Source organism: Schistocerca gregaria, chromosome 3 (genome assembly GCF_023897955.1).
Source record: "Schistocerca gregaria isolate iqSchGreg1 chromosome 3, iqSchGreg1.2, whole genome shotgun sequence".
NCBI classification, from domain to species: Eukaryota; Metazoa; Arthropoda; class Insecta; order Orthoptera; family Acrididae; genus Schistocerca; species Schistocerca gregaria.
In genome coordinates, this window is record NC_064922.1 from 18776961 (window position 1) to 18803404 (window position 26444).

At 49.6% G+C, this 26444-nt stretch overlaps 6 non-coding genes across 6 annotated transcripts; all 6 read left to right on the plus strand.

The window, feature by feature from the left end:
• The first annotated feature begins 1425 nt into the window (after positions 1 to 1425).
• Trnaa-agc (transfer RNA alanine (anticodon AGC)) lies at positions 1426 to 1498 on the plus strand. The gene has a single exon. It is a non-coding gene; the product is annotated as a tRNA-Ala (tRNA).
• A 1404-nt stretch (positions 1499 to 2902) lies between these two features.
• Trnaa-agc (transfer RNA alanine (anticodon AGC)) lies at positions 2903 to 2975 on the plus strand. Its single transcript has one exon. It is a non-coding gene; the product is annotated as a tRNA-Ala (tRNA).
• Positions 2976 to 8786: 5811 nt separating this feature from the next.
• Trnaa-agc (transfer RNA alanine (anticodon AGC)) lies at positions 8787 to 8859 on the plus strand. Its single transcript has one exon. It is a non-coding gene; the product is annotated as a tRNA-Ala (tRNA).
• A 4355-nt stretch (positions 8860 to 13214) lies between these two features.
• Positions 13215 to 13287, plus strand: Trnaa-agc (transfer RNA alanine (anticodon AGC)). Its single transcript has one exon. It is a non-coding gene; the product is annotated as a tRNA-Ala (tRNA).
• Positions 13288 to 18194: 4907 nt separating this feature from the next.
• Positions 18195 to 18268, plus strand: Trnaa-agc (transfer RNA alanine (anticodon AGC)). The gene has a single exon. It is a non-coding gene; the product is annotated as a tRNA-Ala (tRNA).
• Positions 18269 to 21126: 2858 nt separating this feature from the next.
• Trnaa-agc (transfer RNA alanine (anticodon AGC)) lies at positions 21127 to 21200 on the plus strand. Its single transcript has one exon. It is a non-coding gene; the product is annotated as a tRNA-Ala (tRNA).
• Positions 21201 to 26444: the final 5244 nt, after the last annotated feature.

A 26444-nucleotide genomic window follows, 5' to 3' on the forward strand; every position in this document is an offset into this window, starting at 1 on the left:
TCGATACCCAGCGCCTCCAGAATTTTTAACACACCTACATGCGCACCTTGCCATGCAAGTGGAATAATTCCCAACCGGCAGAGGTGTGTAGGCAGATACAAGCGAACGATTAGCATCCACAATTGCGCCGATTTCACGTAAATCCCACTGCACGTTCCCATTCTTTGCGTGCAGTCGGCTGCTATTGGTGTTGCTGGTTGTGACTGCTGATAACAGATGCCGTAGCAATCAATTCATGGAGTGAGTTGTATGTTTTGCGATAGTCTGTCTCTGACAAGGAAGCACAGGTGATATAGGTGCGAACACAGGAAGCTTGCAGCCCCTCGCTGCCTGCAGACACAGAGCAGCCACACTAGAAGAGCGGCCTAAGCCGTAGGCGATATGTGCTCATTCGCTTTGGCGCGACGTCGAACTATAAATAAGGCTGTCACTAGCGTGAGCGTTGCGTGAGCGTCGTGTAAAGTCGGAAAAGTCATCTGCATGGGTGATTGCCAAGTTTGGGGAGCGTTTCGTAGTACGATCAGTGCTAAGGGGACGCGGAAACTTATTGTGTCCCAGTGTTGTGCAGTTGGACGACAAGAGTTTTACGCAATAGCAAAGAGCGAGGCACTTAGTTGGCATGAACAATGGAGAGCACAATGGGGCTCGAGATGTGCTTGTTACCTCAGGTGCTGTGTGATTGTGGACAAGGAGTGAAATGGACCAATTTGTGACCGCCCTTTCAATTTAAGACGTTCAAAACAGACGGAATTTGCATTCGTAATACCAGAGCATCGAAACTACTTGGAACTCTTGTGTATATGAACGTGTCCGCGCCTTTGTATTCTGGTACCTTCGCCGCTACAAACCAACCATCCATCGTGTCAGTGCACATCAGAGTCGCAAAGAATGGAGAATAGCCAGGCTTGGTCGTGTGTGTAGCTGTAGCTCAGTTGGCAGATCGTTCGCTTAGCGTGTGAACGGTCTCGGGTTCAAGCCCCGGCTCCTCCATGTTTTGTGGTCAGTGCATGGTAAGTGTTGGTCGCGGCGAACATAAACGCACGCAAGAAGGTGCAAAACCAGCGTCACAGACTGATATGATGTATACTGTCATAAGGAGAGCAAGGTGTAAGTGTGGGGACCGGCTGTTATCGTGGTGTCATCGAGTGCAGATCTGTCTTAGGTATCACGGCTTAACGTCATTGAAGTCTAGAGGTGGACAACACGTTCGTCCTACTCAGAGCGGTGTCTGAACTCTATTTTCGACGTTATGCGTGCCACTTTCATTGTGGCCAACTACGATTCGATACAGAATGCACGAAACCTGAAAGACACCCTCACTGATACATAGAGAGTAGTGTTTGTCTGCGGAATAATGGGAGTGCAAGGGTCTGTGACGTTGATATGACTGTATGTAGCACTACTAGTTATCCGGGGGGGGGGGGGGGGGGCGTAGCTCAGATGGTAGAGCGCTCGCTTAGCGTGCGAGAGGTACTGGGATCGATACCCAGCGCCTCCAGAATTTTTAACACACCTACATGCGCACCTTGCCATGCAAGTGGAATAATTCCCAACCGGCAGAGGTGTGTAGGCAGATACAAGCGAACGATTAGCATCCACAATTGCGCCGATTTCACGTAAATCCCACTGCACGTTCCCATTCTTTGCGTGCAGTCGGCTGCTATTGGTGTTGCTGGTTGTGACTGCTGATAACAGATGCCGTAGCAATCAATTCATGGAGTGAGTTGTATGTTTTGCGATAGTCTGTCTCTGACAAGGAAGCACAGGTGATATAGGTGCGAACACAGGAAGCTTGCAGCCCCTCGCTGCCTGCAGACACAGAGCAGCCACACTAGAAGAGCGGCCTAAGCCGTAGGCGAAATGTGCTCATTCGCTTTGGCGCGACGTCGAACTATAAATAAGGCTGTCCCTAGCGTGAGCGTTGCGTGAGCGTCGTGTAAAGTCGGAAAAGTCATCTGCATGGGTGATTGCCAAGTTTAGGGAGCGTTTCGTAGTACGATCAGTGCTAAGGGGACGCGGAAACTTATTGTGTGCCAGTGTTTTGCAGTTGGACGACAAGAGTTTTACGCAGTAGCAAAGAGCGAGGCACTGAGTTGGCATGAACAATGGAGAGCACAATGGGGCTCGAGATGTGCTTGTTACCTCAGGTGCTGTGTGATTGTGGACAAGGAGTGAAATGGACCAATTTGTGACCGCCCTTTCAATTTAAGACGTTCAAAACAGACGGAATTTGCATTCGTAATACCAGAGCATCGAAACTACTTGGAACTCTTGTGTATATGAACGTGTCCGCGCCTTTGTATTCTGGTACCTTCGCCGCTACAAACCAACCATCCATCGTGTCAGTGCACATCAGAGTCGCAAAGAATGGAGAATAGCCAGGCTTGGTCGTGTGTGTAGCTGTAGCTCAGTTGGCAGATCTTTCGCTTAGCGTGTGAACGGTCTCGGGTTCAAGCCCCGGCTCCTCCATGTTTTGTGGTCAGTGCATGGTAAGTGTTGGTCGCGGCGAACATAAACGCACGCAAGAAGTTGCAAAACCAGCGTCACAGACTGATATGATGTATACTGTCATAAGGAGAGCAAGGTGTAAGTGTGGGGACCGGCTGTTATCGTGGTGTCATCGAGTGCAGATCTGTCTTAGGTATCACGGCTTAACGTCATTGAAGTCTAGAGGTGGACAACACGTTCGTCCTACTCAGAGCGGTGTCTGAACTCTATTTTCGACGTTATGCGTGCCACTTTCATTGTGGCCAACTACGATTCGATACAGAATGCACGAAACCTGAAAGACACCCTCACTGATACATAGAGAGTAGTGTTTGTCTGCGGAATAATGGGAGTGCAAGGGTCTGTGACGTTGATATGACTGTATGTAGCACTACTAGTTATCGGGGGGGGGGGGGGGGGCGTAGCTCAGATGGTACAGCGCTCGCTTAGCGTGCGAGAGGTACTGGGATCGATACCCAGCGCCTCCAGAATTTTTAACACACCTACATGCGCACCTTGCCATGCAAGTGGAATAATTCCCAACCGGCAGAGGTGTGTAGGCAGATACAAGCGAACGATTAGCATCCACAATTGCGCCGATTTCACGTAAATCCCACTGCACGTTCCCATTCTTTGCGTGCAGTCGGCTGCTACTGGTGTTGCTGGTTGTGACTGCTGATAACAGATGCCGTAGCAATCAATTCATGGAGTGAGTTGTATGTTTTGCGATAGTCTGTCTCTGACAAGGAAGCACAGGTGATATAGGTGCGAACACAGGAAGCTTGCAGCCCCTCGCTGCCTGCAGACACAGAGCAGCCACACTAGAAGAGCGGCCTAAGCCGTAGGCGAAATGTGCTCATTCGCTTTGGCACGACGTCGAACTATAAATAAGTCTGTCACTAGCGTGAGCGATGCGTGAGCGTCGTGTAAAGTCGGAAAAGTCATCTGCATGGGTGATTGCCAAGTTTGGGGAGCGTTTCGTAGTACGATCAGTGCAAAGGGGACGCGGAAACTTATTGTGTCCCAGTGTTTTGCAGTTGGATGACAAGAGTTTTACGCAGTAGCAAAGAGCGAGGCACTGAGTTGGCATGAACAATGGAGAGCACAATGGGGCTCGAGATGTGCTTGTTACCTCAGGTGCTGTGTGATTGTGGACAAGGAGTGAAATGGACCAATTTGTGACCGCCCTTTCAATTTAAGACGTTCAAAACAGACGGAATTTGCATTCGTAATACCAGAGCATCGAAACTACTTGGAACTCTTGTGTATATGAACGTGTCCGCGCCTTTGTATTCTGGTACCTTCGCCGCTACAAACCAACCAACCATCGTGTCCGTGCACATCAGAGTCGCAAAGAATGGAGAATAGCCAGGCTTGGTCGTGTGTGTAGCTGTAGCTCAGTTGGCAGATCGTTCGCTTAGCGTGTGAACGGTCTCGGGTTCAAGCCCCGGCTCCTCCATGTTTTGTGGTCAGTGCATGGTAAGTGTTGGTCGCGGCGAACATAAACGCACGCAAGAAGTTGCAAAACCAGCGTCACAGACTGATATGATGTATACTGTCATAAGGAGAGCAAGGTGTAAGTGTGGGGACCGGCTGTTATCGTGGTGTCATCGAGTGCAGATCTGTCTTAGGTATCACGGCTTAACGTCATTGAAGTCTAGAGGTGGACAACACGTTCGTCTTACTCAGAGCGGTGTCTGAACTCTATTTTCGACGTTATGCGTGCCACTTTCATTGTGGCCAACTACGATTCGATACAGAATGCACGAAACCTGAAAGACACCCTCACTGATACATAGAGAGTAGTGTTTGTCTGCGGAATAATGGGAGTGCAAGGGTCTGTGACGTTGATATGACTGTATGTAGCACTACTAGTTATCGGGGGGGTGGGCGTAGCTCAGATGGTAGAGCGCTCGCTTAGCGTGTGAGAGGTACTGGGATCGATACCCAGCGCCTCCGCAATTTTTAACACACCTACATGCGCACCTTGCCATGCAAGTGGAATAATTCCCAACCGGCAGAGGTGTGTAGGCAGATACAAGCGAACGATTAGCATCCACAATTGCGCCGATTTCACGTAAATCCCACTGCACGTTCCCATTCTTTGCGTGCAGTCGGCTGCTACTGGTGTTGCTGGTTGTGACTGCTGATAACAGATGCCGTAGCAATCAATTCATGGAGTGAGTTGTATGTTTTGCGATAGTCTGTCTCTGACAAGGAAGCACAGGTGATATAGGTGCGAACACAGGAAGCTTGCAGCCCCTCGCTGCCTGCAGACACAGAGCAGCCACACTAGAAGAGCGGCCTAAGCCGTAGGCGAAATGTGCTCATTCGCTTTGGCGCGACGTCGAACTATAAATAAGGCTGTCACTAGCGTGAGCGTTGCGTGAGCGTCGTGTAAAGTCGGAAAAGTCATCTGCATGGGTGATTGCCAAGTTTAGGGAGCGTTTCGTAGTACGATCAGTGCTAAGGGGACGCGGAAACTTATTGTGTCCCAGTGTTTTGCAGTTGGACGACAAGAGTTTTACGCAGTAGCAAAGAGCGAGGCACTGAGTTGGCATGAACAATGGAGAGCACAATGGGGCTCGAGATGTGCTTGTTACCTCAGGTGCTGTGTGATTGTGGACAAGGAGTGAAATGGACCAATTTGTGACCGCCCTTTCAATTTAAGACGTTCAAAACAGACGGAATTTGCATTCGTAATACCAGAGCATCGAAACTACTTGGAACTCTTGTGTATATGAACGTGTCCGCGCCTTTGTATTCTGGTACCTTCGCCGCTACAAACCAACCAACCATCGTGTCCGTGCACATCAGAGTCGCAAAGAATGGAGAATAGCCAGGCTTGGTCGTGTGTGTAGCTGTAGCTCAGTTGGCAGATCGTTCGCTTAGCGTGTGAACGGTCTCGGGTTCAAGCCCCGGCTCCTCCATGTTTTGTGGTCAGTGCATGGTAAGTGTTGGTCGCGGCGAACATAAACGCACGCAAGAAGTTGCAAAACCAGCGTCACAGACTGATATGATGTATACTGTCATAAGGAGAGCAAGGTGTAAGTGTGGGGACCGGCTGTTATCGTGGTGTCATCGAGTGCAGATCTGTCTTAGGTATCACGGCTTAACGTCATTGAAGTCTAGAGGTGGACAACACGTTCGTCCCACTCAGAGCGGTGTCTGAACTCTATTTTCGACGTTATGCGTGCCACTTTCATTGTGGCCAACTACGATTCGATACAGAATGCACGAAACCTGAAAGACACCCTCACTGATACATAGAGAGTAGTGTTTGTCTGCGGAATAATGGGAGTGCAAGGGTCTGTGACGTTGATATGACTGTATGTAGCACTACTAGTTATCGGGGGGGTGTGGGCGTAGCTCAGATGGTACAGCGCTCGCTTAGCGTGCGAGAGGTACTGGGATCGATACCCAGCGCCTCCAGAATTTTTAACACACCTACATGCGCACCTTGCCATGCAAGTGGAATAATTCCCAACCGGCAGAGGTGTGTAGGCAGATACAAGCGAACGATTAGCATCCACAATTGCGCCGATTTCACGTAAATCCCACTGCACGTTCCCATTCTTTGCGTGCAGTCGGCTGCTATTGGTGTTGCTGGTTGTGACTGCTGATAACAGATGCCGTAGCAATCAATTCATGGAGTGAGTTGTATGTTTTGCGATAGTCTGTCTCTGACAAGGAAGCACAGGTGATATAGGTGCGAACACAGGAAGCTTGCAGCCCCTCGCTGCCTGCAGACACAGAGCAGCCACACTAGAAGAGCGGCCTAAGCCGTAGGCGATATGTGCTCATTCGCTTTGGCGCGACGTCGAACTATAAATAAGGCTGTCACTAGCGTGAGCGTTGCGTGAGCGTCGTGTAATGTCGGAAAAGTCATCTGCATGGGTGATTGCCAAGTTTGGGGAGCGTTTCGTAGTACGATCAGTGCTAAGGGGACGCGGAAACTTATTGTGTCCCAGTGTTGTGCAGTTGGACGACAAGAGTTTTACGCAATAGCAAAGAGCGAGGCACTTAGTTGGCATGAACAATGGAGAGCACAATGGGGCTCGAGATGTGCTTGTTACCTCAGGTGCTGTGTGATTGTGGACAAGGAGTGAAATGGACCAATTTGTGACCGCCCTTTCAATTTAAGACGTTCAAAACAGACGGAATTTGCATTCGTAATACCAGAGCATCGAAACTACTTGGAACTCTTGTGTATATGAACGTGTCCGCGCCTTTGTATTCTGGTACCTTCGCCGCTACAAACCAACCATCCATCGTGTCAGTGCACATCAGAGTCGCAAAGAATGGAGAATAGCCAGGCTTGGTCGTGTGTGTAGCTGTAGCTCAGTTGGCAGATCGTTCGCTTAGCGTGTGAACGGTCTCGGGTTCAAGCCCCGGCTCCTCCATGTTTTGTGGTCAGTGCATGGTAAGTGTTGGTCGCGGCGAACATAAACGCACGCAAGAAGGTGCAAAACCAGCGTCACAGACTGATATGATGTATACTGTCATAAGGAGAGCAAGGTGTAAGTGTGGGGACCGGCTGTTATCGTGGTGTCATCGAGTGCAGATCTGTCTTAGGTATCACGGCTTAACGTCATTGAAGTCTAGAGGTGGACAACACGTTCGTCCTACTCAGAGCGGTGTCTGAACTCTATTTTCGACGTTATGCGTGCCACTTTCATTGTGGCCAACTACGATTCGATACAGAATGCACGAAACCTGAAAGACACCCTCACTGATACATAGAGAGTAGTGTTTGTCTGCGGAATAATGGGAGTGCAAGGGTCTGTGACGTTGATATGACTGTATGTAGCACTACTAGTTATCGGGGGGGTGTGGGCGTAGCTCAGATGGTACAGCGCTCGCTTAGCGTGCGAGAGGTACTGGGATCGATACCCAGCGCCTCCAGAATTTTTAACACACCTACATGCGCACCTTGCCATGCAAGTGGAATAATTCCCAACCGGCAGAGGTGTGTAGGCAGATACAAGCGAACGATTAGCATCCACAATTGCGCCGATTTCACGTAAATCCCACTGCACGTTCCCATTCTTTGCGTGCAGTCGGCTGCTATTGGTGTTGCTGGTTGTGACTGCTGATAACAGATGCCGTAGCAATCAATTCATGGAGTGAGTTGTATGTTTTGCGATAGTCTGTCTCTGACAAGGAAGCACAGGTGATATAGGTGCGAACACAGGAAGCTTGCAGCCCCTCGCTGCCTGCAGACACAGAGCAGCCACACTAGAAGAGCGGCCTAAGCCGTAGGCGAAATGTGCTCATTCGCTTTGGCGCGACGTCGAACTATAAATAAGGCTGTCCCTAGCGTGAGCGTCGTGTAAAGTCGGAAAAGTCATCTGCATGGGTGATTGCCAAGTTTAGGGAGCGTTTCGTAGTACGATCAGTGCTAAGGGGACGCGGAAACTTATTGTGTGCCAGTGTTTTGCAGTTGGACGACAAGAGTTTTACGCAGTAGCAAAGAGCGAGGCACTGAGTTGGCATGAACAATGGAGAGCACAATGGGGCTCGAGATGTGCTTGTTACCTCAGGTGCTGTGTGATTGTGGACAAGGAGTGAAATGGACCAATTTGTGACCGCCCTTTCAATTTAAGACGTTCAAAACAGACGGAATTTGCATTCGTAATACCAGAGCATCGAAACTACTTGGAACTCTTGTGTATATGAACGTGTCCGCGCCTTTGTATTCTGGTACCTTCGCCGCTACAAACCAACCATCCATCGTGTCAGTGCACATCAGAGTCGCAAAGAATGGAGAATAGCCAGGCTTGGTCGTGTGTGTAGCTGTAGCTCAGTTGGCAGATCTTTCGCTTAGCGTGTGAACGGTCTCGGGTTCAAGCCCCGGCTCCTCCATGTTTTGTGGTCAGTGCATGGTAAGTGTTGGTCGCGGCGAACATAAACGCACGCAAGAAGTTGCAAAACCAGCGTCACAGACTGATATGATGTATACTGTCATAAGGAGAGCAAGGTGTAAGTGTGGGGACCGGCTGTTATCGTGGTGTCATCGAGTGCAGATCTGTCTTAGGTATCACGGCTTAACGTCATTGAAGTCTAGAGGTGGACAACACGTTCGTCCTACTCAGAGCGGTGTCTGAACTCTATTTTCGACGTTATGCGTGCCACTTTCATTGTGGCCAACTACGATTCGATACAGAATGCACGAAACCTGAAAGACACCCTCACTGATACATAGAGAGTAGTGTTTGTCTGCGGAATAATGGGAGTGCAAGGGTCTGTGACGTTGATATGACTGTATGTAGCACTACTAGTTATCGGGGGGGGGGGGGGGGGGCGTAGCTCAGATGGTACAGCGCTCGCTTAGCGTGCGAGAGGTACTGGGATCGATACCCAGCGCCTCCAGAATTTTTAACACACCTACATGCGCACCTTGCCATGCAAGTGGAATAATTCCCAACCGGCAGAGGTGTGTAGGCAGATACAAGCGAACGATTAGCATCCACAATTGCGCCGATTTCACGTAAATCCCACTGCACGTTCCCATTCTTTGCGTGCAGTCGGCTGCTACTGGTGTTGCTGGTTGTGACTGCTGATAACAGATGCCGTAGCAATCAATTCATGGAGTGAGTTGTATGTTTTGCGATAGTCTGTCTCTGACAAGGAAGCACAGGTGATATAGGTGCGAACACAGGAAGCTTGCAGCCCCTCGCTGCCTGCAGACACAGAGCAGCCACACTAGAAGAGCGGCCTAAGCCGTAGGCAAAATGTGCTCATTCGCTTTGGCACGACGTCGAACTATAAATAAGTCTGTCACTAGCGTGAGCGATGCGTGAGCGTCGTGTAAAGTCGGAAAAGTCATCTGCATGGGTGATTGCCAAGTTTGGGGAGCGTTTCGTAGTACGATCAGTGCAAAGGGGACGCGGAAACTTATTGTGTCCCAGTGTTTTGCAGTTGGATGACAAGAGTTTTACGCAGTAGCAAAGAGCGAGGCACTGAGTTGGCATGAACAATGGAGAGCACAATGGGGCTCGAGATGTGCTTGTTACCTCAGGTGCTGTGTGATTGTGGACAAGGAGTGAAATGGACCAATTTGTGACCGCCCTTTCAATTTAAGACGTTCAAAACAGACGGAATTTGCATTCGTAATACCAGAGCATCGAAACTACTTGGAACTCTTGTGTATATGAACGTGTCCGCGCCTTTGTATTCTGGTACCTTCGCCGCTACAAACCAACCAACCGTCGTGTCCGTGCACATCAGAGTCGCAAAGAATGGAGAATAGCCAGGCTTGGTCGTGTGTGTAGCTGTAGCTCAGTTGGCAGGTCGTTCGCTTAGCGTGTGAACGGTCTCGGGTTCAAGCCCGGGCTCCTCCATGTTTTGTGGTCAGTGCATGGTAAGTGTTGGTCGCGGCGAACATAAACGCACGCAAGAAGTTGCAAAACCAGCGCCACAGACTGATATGATGTATACTGTCATAAGGAGAGCAAGGTGTAAGTGTGGGGACCGGCTGTTATCGTGGTGTCATCGAGTGCAGATCTGTCTTAGGTATCACGGCTTAACGTCATTGAAGTCTAGAGGTGGACAACACGTTCGTCTTACTCAGAGCGGTGTCTGAACTCAATTTTCGACGTTATGCGTGCCACTTTCATTGTGGCCAACTACGATTCGATACAGAATGCACGAAACCTGAAAGACACCCTCACTGATACATAGAGAGTAGTGTTTGTCTGCGGAATAATGGGAGTGCAAGGGTCTGTGACGTTGATATGACTGTATGTAGCACTACTAGTTATCGGGGGGGTGGGCGTAGCTCAGATGGTAGAGCGCTCGCTTAGCGTGTGAGAGGTACTGGGATCGATACCCAGCGCCTCCAGAATTTTTAACACACCTACATGCGCACCTTGCCATGCAAGTGGAATAATTCCCAACCGGCAGAGGTGTGTAGGCAGATACAAGCGAACGATTAGCATCCACAATTGCGCCGATTTCACGTAAATCCCACTGCACGTTCCCATTCTTTGCGTGCAGTCGGCTGCTACTGGTGTTGCTGGTTGTGACTGCTGATAACAGATGCCGTAGCAATCAATTCATGGAGTGAGTTGTATGTTTTGCGATAGTCTGTCTCTGACAAGGAAGCACAGGTGATATAGGTGCGAACACAGGAAGCTTGCAGCCCCTCGCTGCCTGCAGACACAGAGCAGCCACACTAGAAGAGCGGCCTAAGCCGTAGGCGAAATGTGCTCATTCGCTTTGGCGCGACGTCGAACTATAAATAAGGCTGTCACTAGCGTGAGCGTTGCGTGTGCGTCGTGTAAAGTCGGAAAAGTCATCTGCATGGGTGATTGCCAAGTTTAGGGAGCGTTTCGTAGTACGATCAGTGCTAAGGGGACGCGGAAACTTATTGTGTCCCAGTGTTTTGCAGTTGGACGACAAGAGTTTTACGCAGTAGCAAAGAGCGAGGCACTGAGTTGGCATGAACAATGGAGAGCACAATGGGGCTCGAGATGTGCTTGTTACCTCAGGTGCTGTGTGATTGTGGACAAGGAGTGAAATGGACCAATTTGTGACCGCCCTTTCAATTTAAGACGTTCAAAACAGACGGAATTTGCATTCGTAATACCAGAGCATCGAAACTACTTGGAACTCTTGTGTATATGAACGTGTCCGCGCCTTTGTATTCTGGTACCTTCGCCGCTACAAACCAACCAACCATCGTGTCAGTGCACATCAGAGTCGCAAAGAATGGAGAATAGCCAGGCTTGGTCGTGTGTGTAGCTGTAGCTCAGTTGGCAGATCGTTCGCTTAGCGTGTGAACGGTCTCGGGTTCAAGCCCCGGCTCCTCCATGTTTTGTGGTCAGTGCATGGTAAGTGTTGGTCGCGGCGAACATAAACGCACGCAAGAAGTTGCAAAACCAGCGTCACAGACTGATATGATGTATACTGTCATAAGGAGAGCTAGGTGTAAGTGTGGGGACCGGCTGTTATCGTGGTGTCATCGAGTGCAGATCTGTCTTAGGTATCACGGCTTAACGTCATTGAAGTCTAGAGGTGGACAACACGTTCGTCCTACTCAGAGCGGTGTCTGAACTCTATTTTCGACGTTATGCGTGCCACTTTCATTGTGGCCAACTACGATTCGATACAGAATGCACGAAACCTGAAAGACACCCTCACTGATACATAGAGAGTAGTGTTTGTCTGCGGAATAATGGGAGTGCAAGGGTCTGTGACGTTGATATGACTGTATGTAGAACTACTAGTTATCCGGGGGGGGGGGGGGGGGTGGGCGTAGCTCAGATGGTACAGCGCTCGCTTAGCGTGCGAGAGGTACTGGGATCGATACCCAGCGCCTCCAGAATTTTTAACACACCTACATGCGCACCTTGCCATGCAAGTGGAATAATTCCCAACCGGCAGAGGTGTGTAGGCAGATACAAGCGAACGATTAGCATCCACAATTGCGCCGATTTCACGTAAATCCCACTGCACGTTCCCATTCTTTGCGTGCAGTCGGCTGCTACTGGTGTTGCTGGTTGTGACTGCTGATAACAGATGCCGTAGCAATCAATTCATGGAGTGAGTTGTATGTTTTGCGATAGTCTGTCTCTGACAAGGAAGCACAGGTGATATAGGTGCGAACACAGGAAGCTTGCAGCCCCTCGCTGCCTGCAGACACAGAGCAGCCACACTAGAAGAGCGGCCTAAGCCGTAGGCGAAATGTGCTCATTCGCTTTTGCGCGACGTCGAACTATAAATAAGGCTGTCACTAGCGTGAGCGTTGCGTGAGCGTCGTGTAAAGTCGGAAAAGTCATCTGCATGGGTGATTGCCAAGTTTGGGGAGCGTTTCGTAGTACGATCAGTGCAAAGGGGACGCGGAAACTTATTGTGTCCCAGTGTTTTGCAGTTGGATGACAAGAGTTTTACGCAGTAGCAAAGAGCGAGGCACTGAGTTGGCATGAACAATGGAGAGCACAATGGGGCTCGAGATGTGCTTGTTACCTCAGGTGCTGTGTGATTGTGGACAAGGAGTGAAATGGACCAATTTGTGACCGCCCTTTCAATTTAAGACGTTCAAAACAGACGGAATTTGCATTCGTAATACCAGAGCATCGAAACTACTTGGAACTCTTGTGTATATGAACGTGTCCGCGCCTTTGTATTCTGGTACCTTCGCCGCTACAAACCAACCATCGTGTCAGTGCACATCAGAGTCGCAAAGAATGGAGAATAGCCAGGCTTGGTCGTGTGTGTAGCTGTAGCTCAGTTGGCAGATCGTTCGCTTAGCGTGTGAACGGTCTCGGGTTCAAGCCCCGGCTCCTCCATGTTTTGTGGTCAGTGCATGGTAAGTGTTGGTCGCGGCGAACATAAACGCACGCAAGAAGGTGCAAAACCAGCGTCACAGACTGATATGATGTATACTGTCATAAGGAGAGCAAGGTGTAAGTGTGGGGACCGGCTGTTATCGTGGTGTCATCGAGTGCAGATCTGTCTTAGGTATCACGGCTTAACGTCATTGAAGTCTAGAGGTGGACAACACGTTCGTCTTACTCAGAGCGGTGTCTGAACTCTATTTCCGACGTTATGCGTGCCACTTTCATTGTGGCCAACTACGATTCGATACAGAATGCACGAAACCTGAAAGACACCCTCACTGATACATAGAGAGTAGTGTTTGTCTGCGGAATAATGGGAGTGCAAGGGTCTGTGACGTTGATATGACTTTATGTAGCACTACTAGTTATCGGGGGGGGGGGGGGGGGGGCGTAGCTCAGATGGTAGAGCGTTCGCTTAGCGTGCGAGAGGTACTGGGATCGATACCCAGCGCCTCCAGAACTTTTAACACACCTATATGCGCACCTTGCCATGCAAGTGGACTAATTCCCAACCGGCAGAGGTGTGTAGGCAGATACAAGCGAACGATTAGCATCCACAATTGCGCCGATTTCACGTAAATCCCACTGCACGTTCCCATTCTTTGCGTGCAGTCGGCTGCTACTGGTGTTGCTGGTTGTGACTGCTGATAACAGATGCCGTAGCAATCAATTCATGGAGTGAGTTGTATGTTTTGCGATAGGCTGTCTCTGACAAGGAAGCACAGGTGATATAGGTGCGAACACAGGAAGCTTGCAGCCCCTCGCTGCCTGCAGACACAGAGCAGCCACACTAGAAGAGCGGCCTAAGCCGTAGGCGAAATGTGCTCATTCACTTTGGCGCGATGTCGAACTATAAATAAGGCTGTCACTAGCGTGAGCGTCGTGTAAAGTCGGAAAAGTCATCTGCATGGGTGATTGCCAAGTTTGGGGAGCGTTTCGTAGTACGATCAGTGCAAAGGGGACGCGGAAACTTGTTGTGTCCCAGTGTTTTGCAGATGGACGACAAGAATTTGACATAGTAGCAAAGAGCGTGGCACTGAGTTGGCATGAACAATGGAGAGCACAATGGGGCTCGAGATGTGCTTGTTACCTCAGGTGCTGTGTGATTGTGGACAAGGAGTGAAATGGACCAATTTGTGACCGCCCTTTCAATTTAAGACGTTCAAAACAGACGGAATTTGCATTCGTAATACCAGAGCATCGAAACTACTTGGAACTCTTGTGTATATGAACGTGTCCGCGCCTTTGTATTCTGGTACCTTCGCCGCTACAAACCAACCAACCATCGTGTCCGTGCACATCAGACTCGCAAAGACTGGAGAATAGCCAGGCTTGGTCGTGTGTGTAGATGTAGCTCAGTTGGCAGATCGTTCGCTTAGCGTGTAAACGGTCTCGGGTTCAAACCCCGGCTCCTCCATGTTTTGAGGTCAGTGCATGGTAAGTGTTGGTCGCGGCGAACATAAACGCACGCAAGAAGTTGCAAAACCAGCGTCACAGACTGATATGATGTATACTGTCATAAGGAGAGCAAGGTGTAAGTGTGGGGACCGGCTGTTATCGTGGTGTCATCGAGTGCAGATCTGTCTTAGGTATCACGGCTTAACGTCATTGAAGTCTAGAGGTGGACAACACGTTCGTCTTACTCAGAGCGGTGTCTGAACTCTATTTTCGACGTTATGCGTGCCACTTTCATTGTGGCCAACTACGATTCGATACAGAATGCACGAAACCTGAAAGACACCCTCACTGATACATAGAGAGTAGTGTTTGTCTGCGGAATAATGGGAGTGCAAGGGTCTGTGACGTTGATATGACTGTATGTAGCACTACTAGTTATCGGGGGGGTGGGCGTAGCTCAGATGGTACAGCGCTCGCTTAGCGTGCGAGAGGTACTGGGATCGATACCCAGCGCCTCCAGAATTTTTAACACACCTACATGCGCACCTTGCCATGCAAGTGGAATAATTCCCAACCGGCAGAGGTGTGTAGGCAGATACAAGCGAACGATTAGCATCCACAATTGCGCCGATTTCACGTAAATCCCACTGCACGTTCCCATTCTTTGCGTGCAGTCGGCTGCTACTGGTGTTGCTGGTTGTGACTGCTGATAACAGATGCCGTAGCAATCAATTCATGGAGTGAGTTGTATGTTTTGCGATAGTCTGTCTCTGACAAGGAAGCACAGGTGATATAGGTGCGAACACAGGAAGCTTGCAGCCCCTCGCTGCCTGCAGACACAGAGCAGCCACACTAGAAGAGCGGCCTAAGCCGTAGGCAAAATGTGCTCATTCACTTTGGCGCGACGTCGAACTATAAATAAGGCTGTCACTAGCGTGAGCGTTGCGTGAGCGTCGTGTAAAGCCGGAAAAGTCATCTGCGTGGGTGATTGCCAAGTTTAGGGAGCGTTTCGTAGTACGATCAGTGCAAAGTAATACCAGATGGTACAGCGCTCGCTTAGCGTGCGAGAGGTACTGGGATCGATACCCAGCGCCTCCAGAATTTTTAACACACCTACATGCGCACCTTGCCATGCAAGTGGAATAATTCCCAACCGGCAGAGGTGTGTAGGCAGATACAAGCGAACGATTAGCATCCACAATTGCGCCGATTTCACGTAAATCCCACTGCACGTTCCCATTCTTTGCGTGCAGTCGGCTGCTACTGGTGTTGCTGGTTGTGACTGCTGATAACAGATGCCGTAGCAATCAATTCATGGAGTGAGTTGTATGTTTTGCGATAGTCTGTCTCTGACAAGGAAGCACAGGTGATATAGGTGCGAACACAGGAAGCTTGCAGCCCCTCGCTGCCTGCAGACACAGAGCAGCCACACTAGAAGAGCGGCCTAAGCCGTAGGCAAAATGTGCTCATTCACTTTGGCGCGACGTCGAACTATAAATAAGGCTGTCACTAGCGTGAGCGTTGCGTGAGCGTCGTGTAAAGCCGGAAAAGTCATCTGCGTGGGTGATTGCCAAGTTTAGGGAGCGTTTCGTAGTACGATCAGTGCAAAGGGGACGCGGAAACTTATTGTGTCCCAGTGTTTTGCAGTTGGACGACAAGAGTTTTACGCAGTAGCAAAGAGCGAGGCACTGAGTTGGCATGAACAATGGAGAGCACAATGGGGCTCGAGATGTGCTTGTTACCTCAGGTGCTGTGTGATTGTGGACAAGGAGTGAAATGGACCAATTTGTGACCGCCCTTTCAATTTAAGACGTTCAAAACAGACGGAATTTGCATTCGTAATACCAGAGCATCGAAACTACTTGGAACTCTTGTGTATATGAACGTGTCCGCGCCTTTGTATTCTGGTACCTTCGCCGCTACAAACCAACCAACCATCGTGTCCGTGCACATCAGAGTCGCAAAGAATGGAGAATAGCCAGGCTTGGTCGTGTGTGTAGCTGTAGCTCAGTTGGCAGATCGTACGCTTAGCGTGTGAACGGTCTCGGGTTCAAACCCCGGCTCCTCCATGTTTTGTGGTCAGTGCATGGTATGTGTTGGTCGCGGTGAACATAAACGCACGCAAGAAGTTGCAAAACCAGCGTCACAGACTGATATGATGTATACTGTCATAAGGAGAGCAAGATGTAAGTGTGGGGACCGGCTGTTATCGTGGTGTCATCGAGTGCAGATCTGTCTTAGGTATCACGGCTTAACGTCATTGAAGTCTAGAGGTGGACAAAACGTTCGTCTTACTCAGAGCGGTGTCTGAACTCTATTTTCGACGTTATGCGTGCCACTTTCATTGTGGCCAACTACGATTCGATACAGAATGCACGAAACCTGAAAGACACCCTCACTGATACATAGAGAGTAGTGTTTGTTTGCGGAATAATGGGAGTGCAAGGGTCTGTGACGTTGATATGACTGTATGCAGCACTACTAGTTATCGGGGGGGTGGGCGTAGCTCAGATGGTAGAGCGCTCGCTTAGCGTGTGAGAGGTACTGGGATCGATACCCAGCGCCTCCAGAATTTTTAACACACCTACATGCGCACCTTGCCATGCAAGTGGAATAATTCCCAACCGGCAGAGGTGTGTAGGCAGATACAAGCGAACGATTAGCATCCACAATTGCGCCGATTTCACGTAAATCCCACTGCACGTTCCCATTCTTTGCGTGCAGTCGGCTGCTACTGGTGTTGCTGGTTGTGACTGCTGATAACAGATGCCGTAGCAATCAATTCATGGACTGAGTTGTATGTTTTGCGATAGGCTGTCTCTGACAAGGAAGCACAGGTGATATAGGTGCGAACACAGGAAGCTTGCAGCCCCTCGCTGCCTGCAGACACAGAGCAGCCACACTAGAAGAGCGGCCTAAGCCGTAGGCGAAATGTGCTCATTCACTTTGGCGCGACGTCGAACTATAAATAAGGCTGTCACTAGCGTGAGCGTTGCGTGAGCGTCGTGTAAAGTCGGAAAAGTCATCTGCATGGGTGATTGCCAAGTTTGGGGAGCGTTTCGTAGTACGATCAGTGCAAAGGGGACGCGGAAACGTGTTGTGTCCCAGTGTTTTGCAGTTGGACGACAAGAGTTTGACATAGTAGCAAAGAGCGTGGCACTGAGTTGGCATGAACAATGGAGAGCACAATGGGGCTCGAGATGTGCTTGTTACCTCAGGTGCTGTGTGATTGTGGACAAGGAGTGAAATGGACCAATTTGTGACCGCACTTTCAATTTAAGACGTTCAAAACAGACGGAATTTGCATTCGTAATACCAGAGCATCGAAACTACTTGGAACTCTTGTGTATATGAACGTGTCCGCGCCTTTGTATTCTGGTACCTTCGCCGCTACAAACCAACCAACCATCGTGTCCGTGCACATCAGACTCGCAAAGACTGGAGAATAGCTAGGCTTGGTCGTGTGTGTAGCTGTAGCTCAGTTGGCAGATCGGTCGCTTAGCGTGTAAACGGTCTCGGCTTCAAACCCCGGAAGCTCCATGTTTTGAGGTCAGTGCATGGTAAGTGTTGGTCGCGGCGAACATAAACGCACGCAAGAAGTTGCAAAACCAGCGTCACAGACTGATATGATGTATACTGTCATAAGGAGAGCAAGATGTAAGTGTGGGGACCGGCTGTTATCGTGGTGTCATCGAGTGCAGATCTGTCTTAGGTATCACGGCTTAACGTCATTGAAGTCTAGAGGTGGACAACACGTTCGTCTTACTCAGAGCGGTGTCTGAACTCTATTTTCGACGTTATGTTTGCCACTTTCATTGTGGCCAACTACGATTCGATACAGAATGCACGAAACCTGAAAGACACCCTCACTAATACATAGAGAGTAGTGTTTGTCTGCGGAATAATGGGAGTGCAAGGGTCTGTGACGTTGATATGACTGTATGTAGCACTACTAGTTATCGGGGGGGTGGGCGTAGCTCAGATGGTAGAGCGCTCGCTTAGCGTGCGAGAGGTTCTGGGATCGATACCCAGCGCCTCCAGAATTTTTAACACACCTACATGCGCACCTTGCCATGCAAGTGGAATAATTCCCAACCGGCAGAGGTGTGTAGGCAGATACGAGCGAACGATTAGCATCCACAATTGCGCCGATTTCACGTAAATCCCACTGCACGTTCCCATTCTTTGCGTGCAGTCGGCTGCTACTGGTGTTGCTGGTTGTGACTGCTGATAACAGATGCCGTAGCAATCAATTCATGGAGTGAGTTGTATGTTTTGCGATAGTTTGTCTCTGACAAGGAAGCACAGGTGAAATAGGTGCGAACACAGGAAGCTTGCAGCCCCTCGCTGCCTGCAGACACAGAGCAGCCACACTAGAAGAGCGGCCTAAGCCGTAGGCGAAATGTGCTCATTCGCTTTGGCGCGACGTCGAACTATAAATAAGGCTGTCACTAGCGTGAGCGTCGTGTAAAGTCGGAAAAGTCATCTGCATGGGTGATTGCCAAGTTTGGTAAGCGTTTCGTAGTACGATCAGTGCAAAGGGGACGCGGAAACTTATTGTGTCCCAGTGTTTTGCAGTTGGACGACAAGAGTTTTACGCAGTAGCAAAGAGCGAGGCACTGAGTTGGCATGAACAATGGGGAGCACAATGGGGCTCGAGATGTGCTTGTTACCTCAGGTGCTGTGTGATTGTGGACAAGGAGTGAAATGGACCAATTTGTGACCACCCTTTCAATTTAAGACGTTCAAAACAGACGGAATTTGCATTCGTAATACCAGAGCATCGAAACTACTTGGAACTCTTGTGTATAAGAACGTGTCCGCGCCTTTGTATTCTGATACCTTCGCCGCTCCAAACCAACCAACCATCGTGTCCGTGCACATCAGAGTCGCAAAGAATGGAGAATAGCCAGGCTTGGTCGTGTGTGTAGCTGTAGCTCAGTTGGCAGATCGTTCGCTTAGCGTGTGAACGGTCTCGGGATCAAACCCCGGCTCCTCCATGTTTTGTGGTCAGTGCATGGTAAGTGTTGGTCGCGGCGAACATAAACGCACGCAAGAAGTTGCAAAACCAGCGTCACAGACTGATATGATGTATACTGTCATAAGGAGAGCAAGATGTAAGTGTGGGGACCGGCTGTTATCGTGGTGTCATCGAGTGCAGATCTGTGTTAGGTATCACGGCTTAACGTCATTGAAGTCTAGAGGTGGACAAAACGTTCGTCTTACTCAGAGCGGTGTCTGAACTCTATTTTCGACGTTATGCGTGCCACTTTCATTGTGGCCAACTACGATTCGATACAGAATGCACGAAACCTGAAAGACACCCTCACTGATACATAGAGAGTAGTGTTTGTCTGCGGAATAATGGGAGTGCAAGGGTCTGTGACGTTGATATGACTGTATGTAGCACTACTAGTTATCGGGGGTGGGGGTGGGCGTAGCTCAGATGGTACAGCGCTCGCTTAGCGTGCGAGAGGTACTGGGATCGATACCCAGCGCCTCCAGAACTTTTAACACACCTACATGCGCACCTTGCCATGCAAGTGGAATAATTCCCAACCGGCAGAGGTGTGTAGGCAGATACAAGCGAACGATTAGCATCCACAATTGCGCCGATTTCACGTAAATCCCACTGCACGTTCCCATTCTTTGCGTGCAGTCGGCTGCTACTGGTGTTGCTGGTTGTGACTGCTGATAACAGATGCCGTAGCAATCAATTCATGGAGTGAGTTGTATGTTTTGCGATAGTCTGTCTCTGACAAGGAAGCACAGGTGATATAGGTGCGAACACAGGAAGCTTGCAGCCCCTCGCTGCCTGCAGACACAGAGCAGCCACACTAGAAGAGCGGCCTAAGCCGTAGGCGAAATGTGCTCATTCACTTTGGCGCGACGTCGAACTATAAATAAGGCTGTCACTAGCGTGAGCGTTGCGTGAGCGTCGTGTAAAGTCGGAAAAGTTATCTGCATGGGTGATTGCCAAGTTTGGGGAGCGTTTCGTAGTACGATCAGTGCAAAGGGGACGCGGAAACTTGTTGTGTCCCAGTGTTTTGCAGTTGGACGACAAGAGTTTGACATAGTAGCAAAGAGCGAGGCACTGAGTTGGCATGAACAATGGAGAGCACAAAGGGGCTCGAGATGTGCTTGTTACCTCAGGTGCTGTGTGATTGTGGACAAGGAGTGAAATGGACCAATTTGTGACCGCCCTTTCAATTTAAGACGTTCAAAACAGACGGAATTTGCATTCGTAATACCAGAGCATCGAAACTACTTGGAACTCTTGTGTATATGAACGTGTCCGCGCCTTTGTATTCTGGTACCTTCGCCGCTACAAACCAACCAACCATCGTGTCCGTGCACATCAGAGTCGCAAAGAATGGAGAATAGCCAGGCTTGGTCGTGTGTGTAGCTGTAGCTCAGTTGGCAGATCGTTCGCTTAGCGTGTGAACGGTCTCGGGTTCAAACCCCGGATCCTCCATGTTTTGAGGTCAGTGCATGGTAAGTGTTGGTCGCGGCGAACATAAACGCACGCAAGAAGTTGCAAAACCAGCGTCACAGACTGATATGATGTATACTGTCATAAGGAGAGCAAGATGTAAGTGTGGGGACCGGCTGTTATCGTGGTGTCATCGAGTGCAGATCTGTCTTAGGTATCACGGCTTAACGTCATTGAAGTCTAGAGGTGGACAACACGTTCGTCTTACTCAGAGCGGTGTCTGAACTCTATTTTCGACGTTATGTTTGCCACTTTCATTGTGGCCAACTACGATTCGATACAGAATGCACGAAACCTGAAAGACACCCTCACTGATACATAGAGAGTAGTGTTTGTCTGCGGAATAATGGGAGTGCAAGGGTCTGTGACGTTGATATGACTGTATGTAGCACTACTAGTTATCGGGGTGGGCGTAGCTCAGATGGTAGAGCGTTCGCTTAGCGTGCGAGAGGTACTGGGATCGATACCCAGCGCCTCCAGAACTTTTAACACACCTACATGCGCACCTTGCCATGCAAGTGGAATAATTCCCAACCGGCAGAGGTGTGTAGGCAGATACAAGCGAACGATTAGCATCCACAATTGCGCCGATTTCACGTAAATCCCACTGCACGTTCCCATTCTTTGCGTGCAGTCGGCTGCTACTGGTGTTGCTGGTTGTGACTGCTGATAACAGATGCCGTAGCAATCAATTCATGGAGTGAGTTGTATGTTTTGCGATAGTCTGTCTCTGACAAGGAAGCACAGGTGATATAGGTGCGAACACAGGAAGCTTGCAGCCCCTTGCTGCCTGCAGACACAGAGCAGCCACACTAGAAGAGCGGCCTAAGCCGTAGGCGAAGTGTGCTCATTCACTTTGGCGCGACGTCGAACTATAAATAAGGCTGTCACTAGCGTGAGCGTTGCGTGAGCGTCGTGTAAAGTCGGAAAAGTTATCTGCATGGGTGATTGCCAAGTTTGGGGAGCGTTTCGTAGTACGATCAGTGCAAAGGGGTCGCGGAAACTTGTTGTGTCCCAGTGTATTGCAGTTGGACGACAAGAGTTTGACATAGTAGCAAAGAGCGAGGCACTGAGTTGGCATGAACAATGGAGAGCACAATGGGGCTCGAGATGTGCTTGTTACCTCAGGTGCTGTGTGATTGTGGACAAGGAGTGAAATGGACCAATTTGTGACCGCCCTTTCAATTTAAGACGTTCAAAACAGACGGAATTTGCATTCGTAATACCAGAGCATCGAAACTACTTGGAACTCTTGTGTATATGAACGTGTCCGCGCCTTTGTATTCTGGTACCTTCGCCGCTACAAACCAACCAACCATCGTGTCCGTGCACATCAGAGTCGCAAAGAATGGAGAATAGCCAGGCTTGGTCGTGTGTGTAGCTGTAGCTCAGTTGGCAGATCGTTCGCTTAGCGTGTGAACGGTCTCGGGATCAAACCCCGGCTCCTCCATGTTTTGTGGTCAGTGCATGGTAAGTGTTGGTCGCGGCGAACATAAACGCACGCAAGAAGTTGCAAAACCAGCGTCACAGACTGATATGATGTATACTGTCATAAGGAGAGCAAGATGTAAGTGTGGGGACCGGCTGTTATCGTGGTGTCATCGAGTGCAGATCTGTCTTAGGTATCACGGCTTAACGTCATTGATGTCTAGAGGTGGACAAAACGTTCGTCTTACTCAGAGCGGTGTCTGAACTCTATTTTCGACGTTATGCGTGCCACTTTCATTGTGGCCAACTACGATTCGATACAGAATGCACGAAACCTGAAAGACACCCTCACTGATACATAGAGAGTAGTGTTTGTCTGCGGAATAATGGGAGTGCAAGGGTCTGTGACGTTGATATGACTGTATGTAGCACTACTAGTTATCGGGGGTGGGGGTGGGCGTAGCTCAGATGGTACAGCGCTCGCTTAGCGTGCGAGAGGTACTGGGATCGATACCCAGCGCCTCCAGAACTTTTAACACACCTACATGCGCACCTTGCCATGCAAGTGGAATAATTCCCAACCGGCAGAGGTGTGTAGGCAGATACAAGCGAACGATTAGCATCCACAATTGCGCCGATTTCACGTAAATCCCACTGCACGTTCCCATTCTTTGCGTGCAGTCGGCTGCTACTGGTGTTGCTGGTTGTGACTGCTGATAACAGATGCCGTAGCAATCAATTCATAGAGTGAGTTGTATGTTTTGCGATAGTCTGTCTCTGACAAGGAAGCACAGGTGATATAGGTGCGAACACAGGAAGATTGCAGCCCCTCGCTGCCTGCAGACACAGAGCAGCCACACTAGAAGAGCGGCCTAAGCCGTAGGCGAAATGTGCTCATTCACTTTGACGCGACGTCGAACTATAAATAAGGCTGTCACTAGCGTGAGCGTTGCGTGAGCGTCGTGTAAAGTCGGAAAAGTTATCTGCATGGGTGATTGCCAAGTTTGGGGAGCGTTTCGTAGTACGATCAGTGCAAAGGGGACGCGGAAACTTGTTGTGTCCCAGTGTTTTGCAGTTGGACGACAAGAGTTTGACATAGTAGCAAAGAGCGAGGCACTGAGTTGGCATGAACAATGGAGACCACAATGGGGCTCGAGATGTGCTTGTTACCTCAGGTGCTGTGTGATTGTGGACAAGGAGTGAAATGGACCAATTTGTGACCGCCCTTTCAATTTAAGACGTTCAAAACAGACGGAATTTGCATTCGTAATACCAGAGCATCGAAACTACTTGGAACTCTTGTGTATATGAACGTGTCCGCGCCTTTGTATTCTTGTACCTTCGCCGCTACAAACCAACCAACCATCGTGTCCGTGCACATCAGAGTCGCAAAGAATGGAGAATAGCCAGGCTTGGTCGTGTGTGTAGCTGTAGCTCAGTTGGCAGATCGTTCGCTTAGCGTGTGAACGGTCTCGGGTTCAAACCCCGGCTCCTCCATGTTTTGAGGTCAGTGCATGGTAAGTGTTGGTCGCGGCGAACATAAACGCACGCAAGAAGTTGCAAAACCAGCGTCACAGACTGATATGATGTATACTGTCATAAGGAGAGCAAGATGTAAGTGTGGGGACCGGCTGTTATCGTGGTGTCATCGAGTGCAGATCTGTCTTAGGTATCACGGCTTAACGTCATTGAAGTCTAGAGGTGGACAACACGTTCGTCTTACTCAGAGCGGTGTCTGAACTCTATTTTCGACGTTATGTTTGCCACTTTCATTGTGGCCAACTACGATTCGATACAGAATGCACGAAACCTGAAAGACACCCTCACTGATACATAGAGAGTAGTGTTTGTCTGCGGAATAATGGGAGTGCAAGGGTCTGTGACGTTGATATGACTGTATGTAGCACTACTAGTTATCGGGGGGGGTGGGCGTAGCTCAGATGGTACAGCGCTCGCTTAGCGTGCGAGAGGTACTGGGATCGATACCCAGCGCCTCCAGAACTTTTAACACACCTACATGCGCACCTTGCCATGCAAGTGGAATAATTCCCAACCGGCAGAGGTGTGTAGGCAGATACAAGCGAACGATTAGCATCCACAATTGCGCCGATTTCACGTAAATCCCACTGCACGTTCCCATTCTTTGCGTGCAGTCGGCTGCTACTGGTGTTGCTGGTTGTGACTGCTGATAACAGATGCCGTAGCAATCAATTCATGGAGTGAGTTGTATGTTTTGCGATAGTCTGTCTCTGACAAGGAAGCACAGGTGATATAGGTGCGAACACAGGAAGCTTGCAGCCCCTTGCTGCCTGCAGACACAGAGCAGCCACACTAGAAGAGCGGCCTAAGCCGTAGGCGAAATGTGCTCATTCACTTTGGCGCGACGTCGAACTATAAATAAGGCTGTCACTAGCGTGAGCGTTGCGTGAGCGTCGTGTAAAGTCGGAAAAGTTATCTGCATGGGTGATTGCCAAGTTTGGGGAGCGTTTCGTAGTACGATCAGTGCAAAGGGGTCGCGGAAACTTGTTGTGTCCCAGTGTTTTGCAGTTGGACGACAAGAGTTTGACATAGTAGCAAAGAGCGAGGCACTGAGTTGGCATGAACAATGGAGAGCACAATGGGGCTCGAGATGTGCTTGTTACCTCAGGTGCTGTGTGATTGTGGACAAGGAGTGAAATGGACCAATTTGTGACCGCCCTTTCAATTTAAGACGTTCAAAACAGACGGAATTTGCATTCGTAATACCAGAGCATCGAAACTACTTGGAACTCTTGTGTATATGAACGTGTCCGCGCCTTTGTATTCTGGTACCTTCGCCGCTACAAACCAACCAACCATCGTGTCCGTGCACATCAGAGTCGCAAAGAATGGAGAATAGCCAGGCTTGGTCGTGTGTGTAGCTGTAGCTCAGTTGGCAGATCGTTCGCTTAGCGTGTGAACGGTCTCGGGTTCAAGCCCCGGCTCCTCCATGTTTTGTGGTCAGTGCATGGTAAGTGTTGGTCGCGGCGAACATAAACGCACGCAAGAAGTTGCAAAACCAGCGTCACAGACTGATATGATGTATACTGTCATAAGGAGAGCAAGATGTAAGTGTGGGGACCGGCTGTTATCGTGGTGTCATCGAGTGCAGATCTGTCTTAGGTATCACGGCTTAACGTCATTGAAGTCTAGAGGTGGACAAAACGTTCGTCTTACTCAGAGCGGTGTCTGAATTCTATTTTCGACGTTATGCGTGCCACTTTCATTGTGGCCAACTACGATTCGATACAGAATGCACGAAACCTGAAAGACACCCTCACTGATACATAGAGAGTAGTGTTTGTCTGCGGAATAATGGGAGTGCAAGGGTCTGTGACGTTGATATGACTGTATGTAGCACTACTAGTTATCGGGGGGGGTGGGCGTAGCTCAGATGGTACAGCGCTCGCTTAGCGTGTGAGAGGTACTGGGATCGATACCCAGCGCCTCCAGAACTTTTAACACACCTACATGCGCACCTTGCCATGCAAGTGGAATAATTCCCAACCGGCAGAGGTGTGTAGGCAGATACAAGCGAACGATTAGCATCCACAATTGCGCCGATTTCACGTAAATCCCACTGCACGTTCCCATTCTTTGCGTGCAGTCGGCTGCTACTGGTGTTGCTGGTTGTGACTGCTGATAACAGATGCCGTAGCAATCAATTCATGGAGTGAGTTGTATGTTTTGCGATAGTCTGTCTCTGACAAGGAAGCACAGGTGATATAGGTGCGAACACAGGAAGCTTGCAGCCCCTCGCTGCCTGCAGACACAGAGCAGCCACACTAGAAGAGCGGCCTAAGCCGTAGGCGAAATGTGCTCATTCGCTTTGGCGCGACGTCGAACTATAAATAAGGCTGTCACTAGCGTGAGCGTTGCGTGAGCGTCGTGTAAAGTCGGAAAAGTTATCTGCATGGGTGATTGCCAAGTTTGGGGAGCGTTTCGTAGTACGATCAGTGCAAAGGGGTCGCGGAAACTTGTTGTGTCCCAGTGTATTGCAGTTGGACGACAAGAGTTTGACATAGTAGCAAAGAGCGAGGCACTGAGTTGGCATGAACAATGGAGAGCACAATGGGGCTCGAGATGTGCTTGTTACCTCAGGTGCTGTGTGATTGTGGACAAGGAGTGAAATGGACCAATTTGTGACCGCCCTTTCAATTTAAGACGTTCAAAACAGACGGAATTTGCATTCGTAATACCAGAGCATCGAAACTACTTGGAACTCTTGTGTATATGAACGTGTCCGCGCCTTTGTATTCTGGTACCTTCGCCGCTAC